Source organism: Pteropus vampyrus, unplaced genomic scaffold (assembly GCF_000151845.1).
Source record: "Pteropus vampyrus isolate Shadow unplaced genomic scaffold, Pvam_2.0 Scaffold135, whole genome shotgun sequence".
In the NCBI taxonomy this organism is placed as follows: Eukaryota; Metazoa; Chordata; class Mammalia; order Chiroptera; family Pteropodidae; genus Pteropus; species Pteropus vampyrus.
The window spans coordinates 6,056,122-6,064,223 of record NW_011888916.1 but is presented as its reverse complement, the minus strand read 5'-3'; the positions used below and the strand labels follow the sequence as shown (position 1 = coordinate 6,064,223).

The 8,102-nt window shown below is 29.7% G+C and overlaps 1 protein-coding gene and 1 pseudogene across 2 annotated transcripts in view; one reads left to right on the top strand and one right to left on the bottom strand.

Annotated features, from left to right (window-relative positions):
- The window catches only part of CUNH1orf185 (chromosome unknown C1orf185 homolog), a 128,288-nt gene that overhangs the window by 5,442 nt on the left and 114,744 nt on the right, over window positions 1-8,102 (bottom strand). The gene's annotated exons all lie outside the window — the stretch shown is intronic.
- Window positions 2,567-2,685, top strand: LOC111744495 (annotated as a pseudogene).

The following is an 8,102-nucleotide window of genomic DNA, read 5'->3' as shown; positions in this document are numbered from 1 at the left end:
CTAGGCTAAAAATAGAAATAATACAGTGGGGGAAGAACAGACATCATCTCATGTGATTAACTAAAATCAGTAGTGAAGAGCAGACAAACACTGTTATGCCTTCAGATGTGATAAACTGAATCTGATCACAAGGAAAAGCCAAACTGAGGAACAGTCTTTGATCTATAAAATAACTGACTTGCATTCTTCAAAAATGTCACTATGATGAAAGACGAAGAAAGAAAATTTTAAAATATTTTGAACTGAATAATGATGAAAACAAAACATAAAAAATTGTGGGATGTAACAAAAGCAGTGTTTAGAGGAAAATCTAAATATTAAATGCTTATATTAGAAAAGAATAAAAGTCAAAGAATAACAAAATTGAAAATACCTAGCAAGACTGATTTAGGAAAAGAGAAATATAATCAGAAATAAAAATAGTGCCATCACTAACTATTCTACAGGTATTAAAAAGATAATAAGAGGATGCTATTAAAAACTTTGTGCCAATAAACTTAACAGAGATAAAATGGACAAAATCACTGAAAAAGATGAATTTCTAAAATACACAAAATAGAACATTTATATAGCCTGATATCTATTAAAGGGACAAAATTCATATTCAAAAACTTTCTCCTGAAGAAAACTCCAGAGCTAGATGATTTCTCTGGTGAATTCTAGAAAAAAAGGTTTGGGAAAGCAATATTACTGATTACATACAAATTTTTATAGAAAGTAGAGGAGCAGGAAACACTTTCCAGTCATTTCTGTGACCAGAATAAATGTGATATTAAAATCTAACAGAGATATTATGAGATAAGAAAATTACAGAATAACATCCCTCATGAACATAGGTGCAAACATACTTTACACTATATTAATAAAACAAATCCAGTGAGGTTTATCCTAGGAATACAAGTTGGTTTAACGTTTCAAATTCAGTGTAATTCACATTAACAAAATAAAAGAGAAAACCCATGAAATTGTTCATAATTTCAAAAGATGCAGAAAAAACTTTTGGCCAAATTTTTTTTCAGCACCCCTTCATGATAAAAAAAAACAAACATGGAAACGAGCAAGCAAAAAAACAAAAACCTTCCAGCAAACAAGGAACAGAAGGGAATTTCCTCAAGCTGACAAATATGCATCTACCAATATCCCATAGCTAATCTCTTCCTTAAAAGTGAAGAGCTGAATGTATTCTCTCTAAGATTAAGAATACAGAAAGTATATATATTTGCTCTTAACATTTCTATTTCATCATTATACTAGAGGTCTCACCCAATACATAGGAAAACAAAATAAAAAGCATAAAGATTGGAAAAGAAGTAAAACTGATGTTTTTCACAGATGATATGATTATGTATGAAGAAAACCTTATGGAGTCCACCAAAAAACTACTGGAAGTAATAAATTTATTTGTAAAGGTTATAGAACACAGATCAGTGTAAACAATTGTAGTAAAGACATAAATTCACTAAAAATCTACCTATTAACAAATTGTAATTCCCATCAAAATCTCAACAAGATTTTTTCTAGTTAGAGAGAAGTTTATCTTAAAATTTATATGGAGAGCCAAAAGAAAAAGAAAAGTTAAAACGGTGTTGAAAAAGAAGAATGAAATTAGAAGAATCATGCTGCTCAATTTTATGACTTACTATGTGGCTTGGTAGAGACAGACATATAGATCAACGATGCAGATAGAAAATCCAGAAATAGACCCTCTCATATATGCCCAACAGGTTTTTGACAAAAGTTACAAAAGCAATTAAATGGAAAGATAGCCTTTTCAATAAATAGCACTAGAACAATTAAACATTAGTAGCCCTCAAATGAACTTTGATCTAAACCTTATACCTTATGCAAAAATTAACTAAAAATGAATCAAAGGTAGAAATATAAAAGGGAAAATTAAAACAGCCAAAACAATGTTGAAAAAAGAAAAAAGTTGGAGAACTTCCTGATATCAAAAGTTACTATAAATCTATAGTATATAAGACAGTGTGGTACTGGTATAAGAATAAATATATAGATCAATGGAATAGAAATAATATTCTGGAAATAAATACTGACATTTACAGTCAACTGATTTTTGACAATGGTGCCAAAGCAATTCAATAGGGGAAAAGAAAGTCTTTTCAACAAATGGTGTTGGGAAAATTAGATATCTACATGCAAATGAATAAAGTTGGACCTAAACTTCACACAATATAAAAAACCTAACTCCCAATGAATCAAACATTTAAATATAAGACCTAAACTATTAAACTCTTAGGAGACAATATAAGCATAAATCTTTAGGACTTTAAATCAGGGAATGGTTTTAGATATGACACCAAAAGCACAAGCAATGAAAAAAAAAAGATAAATTGGACACACAAAAATCAAAAACTGTTGTTCATCAAAGCATATCATCAGAAAGTGAAAAGATAAACTTTTAATGTATTGTTGTATTCAATTCGCTACTATTTTGTTTAGTATTTTTGTTTCTGTATTTACCAGAGATATTGGTCTATAGTTTTCTTTTTTTGTGTTATCCTTACCAGGTTTTGGTATTAGGATACATTATAAAGATTATACGTCAGTCTACGGCCATGCCACCCTGAACAAGCCTGATCCCATCTGATCTCAGAAGCTAAGCAGGGTCAGGCCTGTTTAGTACTTGGATAGGAGACCACCTAGGAAGACCAGGTGCTGTAGGTGTAAAAAGAAAAAAAAAAAAAAAAAAAAAAAAGGGATTGTAAGCTGACAAGGTCCTTGCAATCTGTGAGGTCAACCAAAAAAAAAAGAAAAAGATTATACAACATGATCAAGTGGGGTTCATTCCAGGAGCACAAGGATGTTTCAATAAATGCAAATTGATCAATGTGCACATCACAAAAACAAAATAAAGGACAAAAATAATATAATCATATCAATACATACAGAAAAAGCTTTTTGACAAGATACAGCATTCATTTATGATTAAAATACTTAACAAAATGGGTATAGAAGGAAAGTACCTCAACATAATAATGGTCATATATGACAAACCTTCAGCTAATATCACACTTCATGGTGAAAAACTGAAAGCTTTTCCTTTAAGATCAGGAACAAGACAAGGATGCTTGTTCACACCATTCTAATTCAATACAGTATTGAAAATCCTAGCTAAAGCAACCAGGCAAGAGAAAAAAATAAAAGGCATCTAAATTGGGAATGAAGAAGTCAAACTGTCACTTTCTACAAACAACATGATTCTTTATATAGTAAACTCTAAAGACTCCATTAAAAAACTATTAGAAACAGTGAACAAATACAGTAAAATTGCAGGATACGAAATCAATGTACAAAAATCTATTATGTTCCTATATACTAACAATGAAATTTCAGAAAAAGATATGAAAAGAAATTCTTTTTGCAACTGCAACAAAAAGAATAAAATACCTAGGAATAAACTTAACAAAGGATGTGAAAGACCGGTACACTGCAAACTATAGGACATTCTTAAAAGAAATTGAAGACACAAAGAAATGGAAAGATATGCTATGTTCATGGACGGGAAGAATCAACAGAGTTAAAATGGCCAACCTAAAGCAATGTACATATTTAATCCCCATCAAAATCCCAAAGGTAGTTTTTAAAGAAATAGAACAAAAAAAATCATCAGATTTATATGGAATCACCAAAGATCTTGACTAGCCAAAACAGTCCTGAGAAAAAGAACAAGGCCAGAGGTATCACACTGACTTCAAATTATACTACAAAGTGATAATAATCAAAACAGCATGGTATTGGCAGAAAAATAGACACACAGACCAGTGGAATAGAATTGAGAACCAAGAAATAAACCCACATATATATGGGCAAATAATTTTTGACAAAGGAGCCAAAAACATGTAATGGAGAAAAGAAAGCCTCTTTAATAAATGGCTCTGGGAAAGCTGGAAAGCCACATGCAACAGAATGAAACTAGACTGCTGTCACCATACACCAAAATTAACTCAAAATGGATCAAAGACTTAAACATAAGACCTGAAACAATAAAATGCATAGAAGAAACTAAAACTTATGTTTACAGAAAAACCTACACATAAATGTTCATGGCATCTTTATTTTGTAACAGCTTCTAACTGGAAAAAAATGCAAATATTCCTCAATGGGTAAATAGTTAAAAGAACTATGCTACATCCATACAATGCTATACTACTCAGCAGTAGAAAATTTAAAAAGTTATTGATACATGAATGACTTGGAGGGATCTTAAGAATATTATGCTAAGTGAAGAAAAGCCAATCTCAAAAGGCCACATGCTGTATGATTCAATTTATAATATTCTGCAAATGACAGAATTGTAGCGATAGAGAACAGATTAATGGTTGCCAGGGGTTAGGTAAAGAGAGAGAGGGAGTGACTGTAAAGAGTATCATGAGAGAGTTCCTTTATGGCGATGGAACAATTTTATATAGTAACTGTGGTGGTGGCTATATAAATCTATGCATATAATAAAATGTTACAGAATTTTATACAAAGGCAACAGGTAAATACATGCAAAAACTGGTATAATCTGAGTAAGTTCTGTAGTCTAAATTTCCTGGTTTTGATAATGTATACTTATGATAAAGTAGAAAGTATACTTTTGGCTTATTTATATAAGACGTCATCATTACGAGAAGTGGGTGATGGGTACATAAGACAAATTTGTAACATTTTTTACAACTTCTTGATCTGTAATTTAGAATATGAACATAAAAGAAATCAATTTATTTGTATTACTAACAACAAGCAATTGGGAAATAAAATTTAAAAATCAATACTATTTAACATAAAAAAACCTTTAAATAAATCTAACTAATAATGTGAAAGATTTCTATACCTAAAACTATGAACTAAAATTTAAAACCACAATAAATTAATAAATTTAAATTAAAGAAGGCCTCAATAAAAGTAGAGTAATACTATGGTCATTAATTGGAAGAGTCAATGTTGTTAAGATGTCCATTCTCCATAAATTGATTTACAGATTCGATACTAGTTTAATAAAAATTCGAACAGTCCTTTTAAAGAACTAAACAAGCTACTCTCTAAATTATATGGAAAAACAAAGTAACTAGAATAGCAAAAACATTTTTGAGCAAAGAATAAAGTTGGAGGACTTACAATACTTGACTCCATGACTTATTATAAAGTCACAGTAATCAAGACAGTATATAAAACTGAAAGCAATAAACAAGACAAACAATTGACTCATGGACACAGATAACAGTTTAGTGGTTACCAGAGAGAATAAAGGAAGGGTCGGAGGTAGATAAGGGTAAAGAGGGACAAATATATAGTGATAGGAGATTTACCTTTAGTGAACACACAATGTAACTTAAATGATGTATTACTGAAAAGTACACTTGAAATATAGAATTTCTTAACCAATGTTGTCTCAATACATTTAATTTTAAAAAGACAGTATAATATTATTTAAGGATAAATAGTTCACTAAAAAGAGCACAGAGTTCAATAAATAAACCAACACATATATAGGAGATTGATTTTTCAATCAAAGTGATAATTAGTTCAATGAGGAAAGAAAAGTTTTTTAAACACAATTTTCTAGAACAACTGGGTATCATAATGGATAAAGATGAACCTTGACCTCTACTGCCTCGTAGACCTAAACGTAAAACCCAACACTATGGAGTAACTAAAACAACACATAAAAGAGTATCTACACAAACTTAGAAAGATAAATATTTGTTAGAAAGGATAAAAATTTCTTTTAAAAGGAAAAATATTCATAGCTTGGACTTTATCAACATTAAAACTTTCTGCTGATCAAATATCACTGTAAAAAAAGAACAGACAAGCCACAGTCTGAGAAAAAAACATTCACATCATACGTCTCTCATAATAGACTTATATCCAAATTGTATTAAGAACTCCTCAAGTCATTAATTTAAAAACAAACAAAATAAAACCAACAATCTAATTTAAAAATGGGCAAAAGACCCAAACAGGTAGATCACGAAATAAAATATACTGACCAATGAACACCTGAAAAGGTTCTTGACATCTTTAGTTATTAGAGAAATATAAATTAAAAACATATTGAAATACCATTCACACCTATTAAAATGGCTAAAATAAAAAATTCTAACAACACAAATATTGGCAAGGATGTAGAGCAACTGGAACCCTCAATTACTGTGATGGGAGTGAAATAAGTTATAACCACTTTGAAATAAGTTACAACCACTTTGGAAATTTGTTTGTTATAAAGTTATATGTATGTCTACCCGAGCCCCACCAATTTCATGCTAAGATAGTTTCTCAATAAAAATAAAAATATATGTTCACTGAAAGTACATGAATATTTAGAGCAGTTTTATTCATACTAGTCAAAACCTGAAAACAACTCGAATGTCCATCAACAAGAGAATAGATAAACAAATTGTTGTATATTCCTACAATATTAATAGAAAGGAGTTCTAATGCACAAAATAACATGGGTGAATCCCAAAAACTTGTGTTAAGTGAAAATAGCCAGATATAAAAAAAAATATTATATGATTCCATTTGTACAAAATCTAGGAATGGATAAAAACTGAACTTTGTTGACATAAATCAGAAAATGCTTAACTGGAAAAGGTAGAAGAATTGACTGATAGGGAATATGAGGGAATTTTTTCAGATGATAAAAATGTTCTGTATCTTGTTTTGAGTGTTGATGGAATGAACATTCAATTATCAGTGTTCATTGAGTAGAATGCCAGGTCTCAGCATTTGTGGGTAATTATACATCAATAAAATATTTTAAAACATATCAATTTCAATACAGTGGTATTATTCCTCACATTCATAATCTCAATATAATACTGAAAAAACATCAGATAAACTCAAGTTGAGGGACATTTTACAAAACATATGACTACTACTTCTCAAAACTATAAAGGTCAAGTAAAACAAAGAGAGAGAGAGAGAAAAGAAAATTAAAGAAACAAATGTAATGTGGTATCTTGGATATGTATTGAAGGAGCAAAGCACATTCATGTAAAAACTGGTGAACTCTGAATAAAGTTAATAGTAATGTACTCATGTTGGTTTCTTAGTTTTGACAAATGTACCATGGTAATTTAAGATTTTAACACTGGGAGAAACTGGGTAAAATGTATAAGAACTCTATTATCTTTGTAACTTTTCTATCAATCTAAAATTATTCCAAAATAAAAAGTTTACTTAAAAATCACATCGCAAAAGCATAAACATATCAATTTCCCTGTAATAAAAGTTAATATAAGATTTGGAAGGCTTTTATGAAGATAATTATAAAGTTTTATTGAAAGATATTAAAAATAACATAAATACAGCAAAACATCATGTTCATGGATTAGAAACAATGTTGTAAAGAATTGGCTTTTCTCAAATTGATCTAAAACTATACTGCAGTTGCCCTCTAAATACCAAAAGAATTTCAGTAAATGCTACTAGACAGTTGGGCAAACATACAGAAAAAAGTCAAATTGGATTCCTATTTACACCAATCACAGAAATCAATGCCAGATTGATTAAAGACCTACGTAGTCAAAACTATAAAACTCTTAGGAAATATAGAAGGGTATCTTTATGTCTCTGGAGTAGGGAAGGAAACAATAAGTGATAAAAGAAAGGGCTAGAAATTAGGTTACATTAAAAATAAAAGAAATTTTTTGGTTATCAAAATGCACTATAAAAATAGTGAGAAGGAAAGTTGTAAAACGTATGAAGATATTAAAATTAACATAACTGACAAAGGATTGGTTATCCAGAATATATAACTCTTTTTAAAGTTTTATAATAAATAGACAAACTAATAGAAAAAGAGGTGAGATTCGAACAGGCCTTTTACGTAACAGAAAAACCATAATGGCCAATGAACTTTAAGACAATCACCTAATTTTTGACAAGAAAAAACAAATTAAAACTATAGTAAGATATCAAGGGAATGAGAAGACAAGTCACAAACTGTGTAAAAATCTTTGCAAAAGATGTATCCGATAAAAGACTGTTAAAAAAAAAATACGAAGAACTCTTAAAACTCAACAATAAGAAAATGAACAATCCAATTAAAAATGAGCAAAAGATTTGAAAAGACATCTCACCAAAGAAGATAT